The sequence below is a fragment of the Triturus cristatus genome, chromosome 3_1 (assembly GCF_964204655.1).
Source record: "Triturus cristatus chromosome 3_1, aTriCri1.1, whole genome shotgun sequence".
Classification (NCBI taxonomy): domain Eukaryota; kingdom Metazoa; phylum Chordata; class Amphibia; order Caudata; family Salamandridae; genus Triturus; species Triturus cristatus.
Window position 1 is genome coordinate 54,368,165 of NC_140583.1, and position 13,636 is coordinate 54,381,800.

Genomic DNA, 13,636 nt, shown 5'->3' on the forward strand with positions numbered 1-13,636 from the left:
GGGGATCTCTGGTTGGCGCAAGGTTGCCCTTGTGTCAAGCAGGAACCCTCTCCTCCACGTCAGGGCGCAGGATAACCCCTCGCGAATGACCCTTGCTCACCCTCTAGGTGCGTGGCGTGAGCAGCCAAGGCGATTCCTCAGGCGTTGTTGGTTAAGCACTTACAATCGTACACACAGCAAATACATCAATCCCCCCAGAAACGGACACCAAACTTGGATATATATAAAAATACGCTTCTTTATGTAAAAATAAGGATATATATCTCAGCAGACTTATCACAAGACCAATAACGTTTTCGCTATGCCACCAGGTTGTAAAGCGGGCAAATGTTCGTTGTTCGTAGCTTCAAATGGATACTTTGTAGTTCTCTTGCAAATGTTACTTGTGGTTCCAGTACTCACAGAGATCGACTCCTGCGAACGGGGAAATAAGGCGTTGCGGGCCCCGAGCCCGATACTGGAACTTCTTTCGTGATGTGGAGAGTCGGCACAGGTCGGTGCGACTCTCAGCTTGGGAAGTGTTCTTGGATCCTCAATCAGCAGGTGTGGGCACGTAGGCAGGCGCGGCCAGCGACCCTTTAGCACGGCGGTGCAGGAGGGTCTCCACAGCGGGGGCGGCGCGGCCTGAGATGTCCGGGGATAGCGAAGCGGGGTCGCAGGGCACGGTCAGTGCAGCTGGATGACCCGGCGTAGATCACAGTCGTCGGACGGCTTCCGGCGGGAGGGGTGATAGCGCGGTCAGCGCGCTCCAGTAGCAGGTGGTGACAGGGATGCAGGCGGCCTGGCCCGGGGACAGAGAGCGGCTCGGGACGGAGCGGGGCTCTCACGGGTTTGAGGCAGGCGAGCTTCTGAGTGTCACGGCCCTAGGAGGGGCGATGAGGGGCGCAGTCTCTTTTCCAGCGGGATGCACACACGGCTCGAATTGGAGGATGAGCAAGAAGCACAGAGAACCCACTGTTCCTGGGGTTCAGTTCAGGGGGCAAGCTCAGATCAAGCCCTTGGAGAATGTTCAAGCACAAAGTAGCAAAGTCTTTTCAGTAAGTCTCTTCCTCTCCTTTCTCAGCAAGGCAAGCAGCAGGCCAGCTCCTCCGGCGTCTTCTTCTCCTTCTAGTCGGGCAGAGGTTCTTTGTGGTAAACAGGATTCTGATTTCTTAGGAGCCAGGCTCCTACTTTTATACCATGATTCTTTTGTTCTTTAGCGCCAGGGGGCCTAGGCCTGGCTCAGTCCAGTTCTGGAGCACTTTGTTATGGTGACTCTGCTCTTTCCTTTCAGCAGCAGGGCAGAGACATCAGCCGCCCCACAGGGGGCGGCGCCGGCTTTGTGGTGGCAGAGCACAGGGCTATTCAAGAGTCAAGGTGTACTCCTCCCACCCATCCAGGTGTCACCTCTCTACCCACCACCTGGCAGCCAACCTGTCTCTGGGGATTCCCCCACCCTGCTCCTTACTGTTGCCAGGCAGAACACACACACACACCAGAGGCGGACTGAGATGGTCAGGTCAGTAAATACTAACTTTCTAAAAGTAGTTTTTACAAACCCAGGATACTAAAATAAACTTGACTACAAGAAGTATTTTATTATCCTGAGTTCAGGCATACTAAACTTGACACTTCTACCATGCTCTCTGAGTCCACTGGGGTCACAGCGTTGGCGTGATCCCGGCAGCCCATTCTGGCCTATGGAGAGCAGGTAGCCTTCAATAGTGAAGAACGAAAATGGCTGTAATTCACTACTAAGACATGCCACACATCAGGGCATGTCCTACCTTATGCCTACAATGCACCCTGCCCTTGGGCCTACCAGAGGGGTGGCTAATATGTAGGTAAGGGAAGGTTTAGGGACTGGCAAGTGGGGGCACTTGCGCAGTCAGCGCGACGGTCCCGGACCGCGCACAGGGTCTGCGGTGGCAGACCCTAGACACACTTTACAAGGCCGCTTCCGTGGGTGGCGCAACCAGCGCTGCAAGCCCACCAGCAGCATTGGCATTCACAAGCCCTGGCACCCCTGGTGCACTTTACTGGGGACTGACAGTGAATCCAATAAACCAATCATGGACATCAATTACAGGTACACTTTACCTCGGGAGCACTTGCACTGCGGCACAGATTAGCCGTGGCGCAGTGCCCTGAGCGGACAACACCAGCAAAACAATCGAGGCACACCATCAAAAAGTGGAAGGGAAACTCACGCCAAGGTGCCAGGTCTAACACATTCCTTTAATGTTTCCCTCGTACACCACAAGCGTTGGAACAACGGTGTTTAAACACATCCTTTACCGTCATAATGGAAGACCATAACCCCTAGCCACCCTGACACATGAGGATTACACCCCGCCCGTTGGCACCGCCTGCCCAGTCATGTTGGGACCATGCGAGGCCCGACCCACTGACACGCGAGGCCTCCCCTACATGAAGAAAATGCCATTGCCTGTAATGTTAAACTCGTACACCACAAACGTTGAAACGGCTGTATTTTTTTTTTTTTGCATCTTTTATATGGCACGAACTAGACGGGAAGGTATTAGAGCGCTGTACCTGAGCACCGTATTTACATTACATATTCAGGCATGTGGAGATTAAGTGATTTGCCCAGAATCACAGGATGTGGACGCGACCTCGAGGCTCGAACCCTGGTTCCTGCACCAAAGTCGCAGCGCAGCCGACGGACCACATCCCCTCCCCGAACACATACATTTGAAAGTATTTGAACACATACATTTGAAAGTATTTTAACACATACATTTGAAAGTATTTGAACACATACATTTAGAAAGCTAGCACAGGGCCATGCCGCGTTCCGGGTGGCGCAGAGGTTACCCCCCCCCGTCCCCCCTCCTGAGCACCCCCAAGCTCGGGGGCAGCGGATAATCCCACTGGAAAAGGTAGGCAAGTCCTCCTGTCCTCAGTGCCTAATTTGGAAAATTTTAAGTGCAGGTGCTCACATTTTGTCGGAGGCCACACCCACTTTCCCCAGATCCACCCACTACCTCACTGGCTCCGCCCACTTACTCTATTGGCTCCACCCACATCCTCAACTGGCACTGCTGAAAGCCAGATGGAATACCTGGTCTGAATTCCTACTTTGGTAATATAATGGTTGACTTGAAACACGTGTGGGTTTTCCAAGCTCCTTGTGAAGGGCATCTTTAATAAAAATCAAGGCAAAACCGCAAAAGAGACTGGATGTTATGACTTTTGGAACCGAAGATAATGAACTTTTTCTGACCGTGAAAGTCCTGACACTAAAGTAAAGCTGAAATGACTACTTCTACTTCTGTTGCATTTTGTGTCTCCTCAGGCTTGATTTTCAAATAACATTCTAAAGTGCTAAACTATTTGTAAAAGACAGTGCCACACCTTACACACTTCTCAATTATTTTGCTCTCAGAACTTTGGGAATTCAACCACTGATATATGTACATTTTGTTGCCAAAGGATATATGACACTGTAGAGCTCAGTGATACAAGCCCACTATGAAGGCATCTATCACATTAAGAATATATTGGACTCTGCTATATACACAATATGCACCTCCCTGGCATATGCACGACCTGTAACTGATTTATGCACATCATTCTATCCTGTAATATGCCCAATATGGACATCTGAAACTTCTTAATATATGCATATATGCATATATAAGGTCTCCAAAATGTGTATATATCATAAGCTTGTGTAAAATGCAGTGTCACAGGTATGCCTATAGTATACAATGCGGACCCTTTGTATAGGCACTGTATGTAATACTGTGGTATCTGAAAATTACACTGTTCAAATGTGCAGATGACTTAAGCTTTACAGGGAATATAATGTAGGTCTGCAAACTTCAAGTCAGAAATGTCCACCTGTGCAGTTTTCTGTTTGAACCACTCAACCTGCACTCATTCAGGCACACATCTCTCCCTGCACTCATACAGGCACGCTGCTCACCCTGCACTCATACAGGCACACCTCTCACACTGCATTCATACAGGCACACTGCTCACCCTGCAGTCATACAGGCACACTGCTCACCCTGCACTCATACAGGCACACCGCTCACCTTGCACTCATACAGGCACACCACTCACCCTACACTCATACATGCACACCGCTCACCCTGCACTCATACAGGCACACCAGTCACCCCACACTTCTACAGGCACACTGCTCTGATACAGGCACACTTCTCACCCTGCACTCATACAGGCACACTTGCTCACCCTACACTCATACAGGCACACTGCTCACCCTGCACTCATACAGGCACACTTGCTCACCATGCACCCATACAGGAACACCGCTCAACCTGCACTCATACAGGAACACCACTCACCCTGCCCTCATACAGCCACACCGCTCACCCTACACTCATACAGGCACACCGTTCACCCTGCACTCATACAGGCACAGTGCTCTCCCTGAAGTCAAACAGGCACAGTGCTCACCCTGCAGTCATACAGGAACACCGCTCACCCTGCACTCATACAGGCACACCAGTCACCCGCACTCATACAGGCACACTGCTCTCATACAGGCATACTGCTCACCCTGCACTCATACAGGCACACTTGCTCACCCTGCACTCATACAGGAACACCGCTCAACCTGCACTCATACAGGAACACCACTCACCCTGCACTCATACAGCAACACCGCTCACCCTACACTCATACAGGCACACTGCTCACCCTGCACTCATACAGGCACACTTGCTCACCCTGCACTCATACAGGCGCACCACTCATCCTTTACTCATACATGCACACAGGTCACCCTGCGCAGCACTTACTACCTGCACTCATTAATAAATAAAATGGAAAGACTTAAAGCACACACAGCAATCTGTAGAATAATAGATATGCATGACCACAAATTAAATCCCTTTAGAGGAACACTGTCTTTCTGAAAACAGAACTTTTAAGGTTAAAACTGTTAATGCGCTGAGAGTCTAACAATGAACCCTGCAAGTTCCTCTTTCCAGCAGCTGTGATTAATGTGCCCGCCTGGCCTCTCTTCATTGCAGTGGGCAATAAAGCCTGGAAGCAGGTCTGGACACTTCTAGGGGCCGTTGCTGCCTTTAAAGCGTCTGTAGTCTGTGCAGAGTAATAATGCAGTTGAAATATGTACACTTGACATGGGAGAGTGGGCATTTTTTTTTACTGCAAAATTCTGACTTTCCTTATTGAAATGTATGTAAAATGCCCAAGACGAAATTGCATATCTACTAATGTAATGCAAACTTCTCTTTAAATGTGCAGGGAGGCCAGGAGCATTGTTAGACTGTTTTCGAATGGCATCTCCATACCAAACTAAAAAAGATGACAACACGCTGTTTACAATTTAGCATTACTGCTACTATGATCACATACCTAATGCAGATGTCCTGCTCTCCCAGACAGTCAATCCTGTCAATGGCGACGTGCGGGCTGGGGCTGCAGCCTGGCTCCAATCTACAAAGACACTACAGCTCCAAAGGAGTAGGGATTTGGCAGCACTGATAGGTGTGCAATCCTGCTGCTCGAGGCAACAGTGGTGACAAAAGCAATGCACGCCATGCTGAGTTGCTAACAAAATGATCTGCTACTGTTACTTCTCTCACGTGGGCTAACTGCCAAATACCCTGTGGGCCCCTCCTCCAGCCCCTGCTCTTTGAGGCAAAGGCGCTCCAGGCCAGCATGGGGTGGGCATGGGGAAGGGATTCACACGTTTACTATAAATCAACCCTGCCTCGCTTGTCTCTGGTGCTGTGTGCCCCGCCCCAGGCTAAAAGACTTAACGGACTTTCGGAAACAAATACACGGGCATTGTAAAATGCCGCGCCCACCATCCTGATTATACAACACTGCCTTGTGCCTCCAGGTTCACACATGGGCAGCTGCATTGTGAATTCATTTTCACAGTGCTTAAACACGAGTTTCAGGTTACGTACTGCCTGAAACAGCTCGTGGGTTTTTTAGGTCTCGCTGAGACAGCGAAAGCTGTCTCTTTGAGACATTTTGTAAGTGGGCTTTCAAAAGTGCTACCCACATGGTTTTGCTGGCCTAGGGCTTGAGTGCACGATGGCGTGCACGTGCACAGCTGCTCCTCTGCTCCTTGCATTCCCCCCTCCCTTCTCACCCAGCCCTTTGATGCTCTGCTCGATTACTTTCACTTTAGCCGCTTTGACCCTTGCATTCCCTCCTCCCTTCTCACCCAGCCCTTTGATGCTCTGCTCGATTACTTTCACTTTCGCCGCTTTGATGTTTGATCGCAACTGCGATCACTTCCGCTTGGCATAACCTGTACTTGTTCTCTTTGTCCTCACATATGCTCTTCCCTCTATGTTTTTCTCTCTGGTCTCACATGTGCTATTCCCTCTGTATTTTCACTCTGCCCTCACATGTGCTTTTCCCTCTCCATTTTTCTCTCTTTCCTCACACATGCTATTCCATCTGTATTTGTCTCTCTTCCCTCACATGTACTCTTCCCTCTGCATTTTTTCTCTATGCTCTCACATGTGCTCTTCGCTCTGTATTTTTTTCTCTGCCCTCGCATGTGTTCTTCTCTCTATATTTTTCTCTCTGCTCTCACATGCTCTCTTCCCTCTATGTTTTTATCTCCGGTCTGACATGCGCCCTACCCTCTGTATTTTTCGCTTTGCTCTCACATGAGCTCTTCCCTCTCTATTTTTCTCTCCTCCCTCACGTGAACTCTTCCCTCTGTATTTTTCTCTCTGCCCTCACGTGCTTTTCCCTCTGTATTTTTCTCTCTGCCCTCACATACTCTTCCCTGTATGTTTTCCTCTTTGCCCTCAAGTGCACTCTTCCCTCTGATCACATGCATACACAACTATGCACACATACAAACACACACACATGCATTTACACACACATATGAACATATACAAACACACACAGACATGCATAAACATATGCATATACATGCACACCAACACACCAACCCCACATACACATATAAACAAGCACTCACACCAACATACTCAAACACATATACATACACACAAACATGCATACACAGACATAGGTATACACACAAACATATGTGTACACATCCATGAAGACAAATTAACACAATGACACACCCATACTTGCACACCAACACACACATGCATACACAAACATATACACATACAAACACACACACATGCATACACACACAGATATATACATATAGACACACACACTATGCACACACACGCATCTCCCGTGCTGTCTCAGGGGAGACAGTACGGGTTTTTTGGTGTTTTTTTATTTTTTTTTAAATTATTTTTTATTGCATGGTTAACGTCATGATATACCGGATTCGGATGCTTCATTGCAGATCAGTTGTTTGGCCCATGGTTATTTACGAGTTTGGAAAATACTTTTGGATTGTTTCGATTCTTTTTGTCTCTGCCCTATCTCTTGGCTGCGTACTTACTCTCTCCCATCTTCTCTCTCCACCTCTTTGCTACATGTTCTCTCGTAATGTTTTCATTTTCCCCAACTCTCCTCTTTACTCTCTCTAATTCTTTACTTGCTCCTTTTCTGTCTCTGTCCCTTCTCTCCTCTTTCTCTCCCCACCTGTCCCTTCTCTAACCCCACTCCTCTTCCTCTGCCCGCCCCCCCATCCCTCTCTCTCGCAGTACTGCAGCATAGGCAGCACCAGGTCTCTGATGCCTTCTCAGTGTTGGCCCTGGGGGTGGAGGAGGTAAGTCAGCCCCCCAAGTGAAACCCATTATCAACAGATAGTGAACCTCTATTTACCAACAAGTACGGAGCGGTCTTGGGTGACGGCTGATGCAAACAGTGATCTGCTCTCGGCCCCGGCAGGGCCTGTGGGGTGAGGGCGTTACCTTACACTAGGAGAGGAAGTAAAAGTGACATCCTCCCCTCCCCCCACTCCACCACTGTCTCTCCTCACCCTCCACCTCTCTCTCTCCTCCACTTCTGATTCCCTTCCAACTCGGTCTCTCCTTACCCTCCACCTCGGTCTCTCCTTACCCTCCACCTCAGTCTCTCCTTACCCTCCACCTCGGTCTCTCCTCACCCTCCACCTCGGTCTCTCCTCACTCTCCACCTCGGTCTCTCCACACCCTCCACCTCGGTCTCTCCTCACCCTCCACCTCCGTCCCTCCTCACCCTCCACCTCGGTCTCTCCTCACCCTCCACCTCGGTCTCTCCTCACCCTCCACCTCGGTCTCTCCTCACCCTCCACCTCCGTCTCTCCTCACCCTCCAACTCTGTTTCTCCTCACCCTCCACCTCACCCTCCACGTGTCTCTCCTCACCCTCCTCACCCTCCACATGTCTCTCCTCACCCTCCACGTCTCTCCTCACCCTCCACGTGTCTCTCCTCACCCTCCACACGTGTCTCTCCTCACCCTCCACACGTGTCTCTCCTCACCCTCCACACTTCTCTCCTCACCCTCCACGTGTCTCTCCTCACCCTCCACGTGTCTCTCCTCACCCTCCAAGTGTCTCTCCTCACCCTCCATGTCTCTCCTCACCCTCCACGTGTCTCTCCTCACCCTCCACGTGTCTCTCCTCACCCTCCACGTGTCTCTCCTCACCCTCCACGTGTCTCTCCTCACCCTCCACACGTCTCTCCTCACCCTCCACACGTGTCTCTCCTCACCCTCCACACGTGTCTCTCCTCACCCTCCACACGTCTCTCCTCACCCTCCACGTCTCTCCTCACCCTCCACACATGTCTCTCTTCACCCTTCACACGTGTCTCTCCTCACCCTCCACACGTGTCTCCTCACCCTCCGCCTCACCCTCCACATGTGTCTCCTCCTCACCCTCCACATGTGTCTCCTCCTCACCCCCCACAGGTGTCTCCTCCTCACGCTCCACATGTGTCTCTCCTCACCCTCCACACGTGTCTCTCCTCACCCTCCACACGTGTCTCTCCTCACCCTCCACACGTGTCTCTCCTCACCCTACACGTGTCTCTCCTCACCCTACATGTGTCTCTCCTCACCCTCCACGTGTCTCTCCTCACCCTCCACGTGTCTCTGCTGCACGCCTCACACTGCTGCACACCACACACTGCTGCACGCCTCACACTGCTGCACGCCTCACACTGCTGCACGCCTCACACTGCTGCAATCCTCACACTGCTGCAATCCTCACACTGCTGCACGCCACACACTGCTGCATGCCGCTGCACGCCACACACTGCTGCACGCCTCACACTGCTGCACGCCGCATACTGCTGCACGCCGCACACTGCTGCACGCCGCACACTGCTGCACGCCACACACTGCTGCACGCCACACACTGCTAGACGAAACATTGCTGCACGCCACACACTACTGCACGGCACACACTGATGCAACCGGCACACTGCTGCACGCCACACACTGCTGCACACTGCTGCATTACTCACTGCTGCATGCTGCATGACACTGCTGCACGCAGCACACTGCTGCACGCCGCACACTGCTGCATGCCGCTGCACGACACAGTGCTGCATGCCTCACACTGCCACACGAAACACTGCTGCACGCCGCACACTGCTGCACGCAGCACACTGCTACATGCCGCACACTGCTGCACGCCGCTGCACGTCACAGTGCTGCATGCCTCACACTGCTACATGAAACACTGCTGCACGCCGCACACCGCACACTGCTGCATGCCACACACTGCTGCACGCCACACACTGCTGCACGCCACACATTGCTGCACTACACACACTGCTTTTATGCGAGTTTATGCTACTGATATTGTAAATGACAATGCCTTTTATTTGTTTTAAAACCAAAACATAAATAAAAGGCATTGTAATTTTACATTGCCAATAGCTCAAACTCTTATAAATGCGAGACCTATTGCATTGCAAATGCTTGTCTCTTGTTTAATGTAGTGTCTTAACGGCAATCGCCCCATGTAGACCCGGCCCTGAGAAATAAGTGCCGGTGCTTAGCACCGGAAAGCAACGGCACAAATTAAGCCCTGCCTGTCCTATCCGGACCTAGGTGTACAGTAGCCAGCCTTGTGATTGCCCAGGACCTCCGATGCGAATCCCCAACGCGGCCAGCAAATGGACCGGCCCCCGCGGGCTGCGTGCCCCGCCACACAACAGGACCCTTTGCCGGGGGATCCTTCATCCCCACAAGCCACACCACCAGCCCAGGAACGGGGGAAAAGTGGCTGGGGGCAACGTCCGCGCATCAGGGCTGGTAGGGACGGCCTGCAGGCGGGGATCTGGTGAGGCTCCACCTTAGGGCAGGAGGGCCGCTCAGGTGGATGGCTGGCAAGAATGGGTGGTGGCCAACACACTACAGCCCCCACCATCGCCGTACGACCCGGGGGCATCACGCAGGCCATCACCCGCAGTCCCTCGGCCCCGTTCGGGCCAGGACCTCAGCCGGGGGGGCATTCAGACTGCAACCGTTCTGCGCCCCCTCCCTGGTCGTAGCCCTCCCGGAGCTGGCATCCATCCCCCCTGGCTGGTCACCGCCTGACTGAACCTCGTCACGCACCCAAAGGGAGGTGGAGGGGGGATGTGAACACTCACCGCAAGTGTCGCTCCGAGATCAAAGGCGACCGAGGCCAAACACACGACGACGGCGTGTCCGGAGCGCAAAAGAGGAAGGACAGAGGGTAGGGGAGGGCTATATACCTCCCCCCCGTTCCACGCACCACGGAAATGATGCGCCCTGTGCACCGCCGCCCCAGGCTGCCTGAGTAGGGGGACTTCTCCTCGAGGGGTCCCCATAATCAGAGGAAGGGGGTGGGCTGGTGCCTTGCTGGCACTAGAGGCCCGCCCTTCTAGGGCACCCTACGGGCGCCAGGGCAGGCGCATGTGCTGCAGTTCCAAAGTTGATGGAGACGTGGTCGCCGTTAACGGAACAACGTCCCTTATTTTTCTGCCACTTTGGACTGCCTGTACCCAATACTGCAAAGCCCAACTCCCACGGCTCCCCTGATGGGGCAGTACATCTTTCATGTCATTGTGACAGTACTCATGATGTCCCGTGGGTACCCCAATGTCTTTGATTTAGGAACAGCCTCTCATCTCCCCCCATCTGCTGGTAAGCACAGCTGGAAACATTGCCATCATAGGATGCTGGGATAAAGCCGGCCACGAACTGCCAAGTAAGCGTTCTCTTTCAATCCGAAAATGTACAATGAATGCAAGAGAAACTACAGATGAAGTTCTTTTCTTGACATCCATGTATGAACGATAATTCTCTGTCTCTGATTGCAAAGTGTTCCCAAAAGATGCAACTGTGGAAATCATAGTACAAGGTCAGGCAAGGTGGCCCTCTGGGATCCTTCTTAGCCCCCCCCCCATCCCCGCCTGCCTTTCATCAGAAACCAACAAACAGGGAGGAGGCAAAGGGTGCAATTTATTAAACATTTGGTTCACATATCAACATAACTGGGCCATACATATGCACCATAAAACAAGTACCAAGAGAGCAATAAAGCAGTCACATAGTCATAAGTCATCATGTCCAGTCCTAATTCCAGTTCATCTCTGACCGCACCATGCGGAGCAGTTCTGACCCATGTGCTGGGTGCAAAGGGCCTCCAGATAGCCCGCCTCAGTTTCTAGGCTTCTCTTGTTACCGTTGCGTGGCAGCTGAGGACGTCTCCGGGCCGTCACCAGACTCCAAATGCTGTGTCTGATTTTTGGCTATCCCTTTGGCTCTTATAGTTGTCCCTGCCATAAGGCATCCCAAGGACCCCAGTTATGGCAACTCTTCAATTAGATCTGACAGTCACAGATGCTGTCTCTTCCACCCTGCCAGTGGTTTCCCGAGCTTTGGCAGCTACCTCCTATTATGGCACTGGTGCAGCCGACTAGTCCCTGAGCTCCCACAGAGTTCAGCAGAAACATATCCAGACATACCCCTGATGTATGAACCCCGTCTTCTAAGTAGTAGCCTGGCACCTACAGGTTAATGAGCCTGTGTCTTATAAACTCCCAGCCCACGCCCCTGCAGAACTTGCTCATGGCGATCTTGAACTTCCTTCTGGATCTTTCAATCACTCAGGTACTTTCCACCCCCTCCGCTGAAAGTGCGCTATGATCTCTGATCGCAGAACATCTGTGGGATTCAAGAGTCTAGCGGCTTTGGTTGGATCCTTTTTCATCTCCTCCAGTATTGTCTGTCTGCTCTAAGTCATCAGGTTGTTTCCCTACAAGAGCACCATGATGGCATCAGGCGTCCTTCTTGTTTTAAGTTGAATGAATGAATGAATGAATAAAAATTTATATCCCGTAACTAAGCCCGAAGGCATCAAGGCGCCTAGTAAAAAAGATCAAACAGACCAGGGCTACTCCTGCGGATAGGCCTTGGCAAAGATTTAATGCCTTTCGGAACATAGGGAGATTCTGCTGAGATTTGATTTCGATAGGGCAGGAGTTCCATAGTTTAGGAGCTAGTGAAGAAAAGGCTCTCCCTCCCCATTTATCTTTTTGAAAGCGGGGAACTGAGAGTAGATTCTTTCCCTGGGAACGCAAATTCCTGCTAGGGACATAGGGAGCTAACAACTCCTTCACTCCTTCTGCCCCGCTGCCAGTCAGGGACACAAAGATCATGCAAAGGATCTTAAAAGCAACCCTATCTTGGATAGGTAGCCAATGAAGGCTCTTTCTAGCAGCTGTGGCTGACGCAGTCCTGGGAGCGTCCAACACAAACTTAGCTGCCGCATTTTGAGCTCTTTGTAAACGCCGCACAAGGCTCTTAGTGATCCCAGAGTAGAGGGCGTTGCAGTAGTCCAGCCGTGAGGCGACCAGTGCAACCACGATCTGCTTGCGGGCCTGCGGCGCCAAATAGTGTCTAATCTTCTTAAGGGTTCTGATAATGCCCCAGCAGGTGGAAACCGTCCTGTTAACCTGCTGAGACATAGAAAGCACAGGATCAATCATCACCCCTAGATTGCGGGCCAGGATAGTGGGTGTGGGACAGACTCCCAAGGAGGGGGGCCACCACTCCGAGGACCAGATGTCCCTATTCCTGCCGAAGATGAGGACCTCGGTTTTTTCCCCATTAAGTTTTAGTGAATTATGAATCATCCACTGAGAAACTGCCTCCATGCAGTTCCTGAACCTAGAAGCAGGGGAGCTGACCGAGTGGGAAAGGGACACCATGATCTGGGTATCATCTGCATACGACACCACTTCCAGCCCAAACGATCTTATTAACCTGGCAAGAGGGGTCACATAGATGTTAAAAAGGGTAGGGCTTAAAGCCGACCCCTGCGGGACCCCACATTGCACAGGAAGGGGTGTAGATAGAAATTCCCCCAATTTGACCCTTTGTACCCTCTGATTTAAAAAGGAGGCCAAGAGGTTCAAGGCCAGTCCAGGCAAGTTCCAGCTTTGGTGATGGCAGCAGTTGCACCCATCTCATTCCTAGTTTACCCATCCACATCAGACTCATGTTATTCAGCTAAATCACCTTGTATTCATTCTGCACCCCTGCCCAGCAATAGGCCCACAAACTGTACACATGCCCCAGTAGTAACACCATGAGCTAGTGTGCTATTACTCCCTATAGGAAGAAAGGTACAATGATTGCAGTCAACCTGCTGGCCCTTTCTGAACCGCAGGTAGAGGCCACAACCATCACATAGGCATTAGCTCCATTTGATGAAGCCAGCCATTTCAAGGTGCAGGTTTTCCATTGGTGCTTCACTTGCCCTGGACAGGA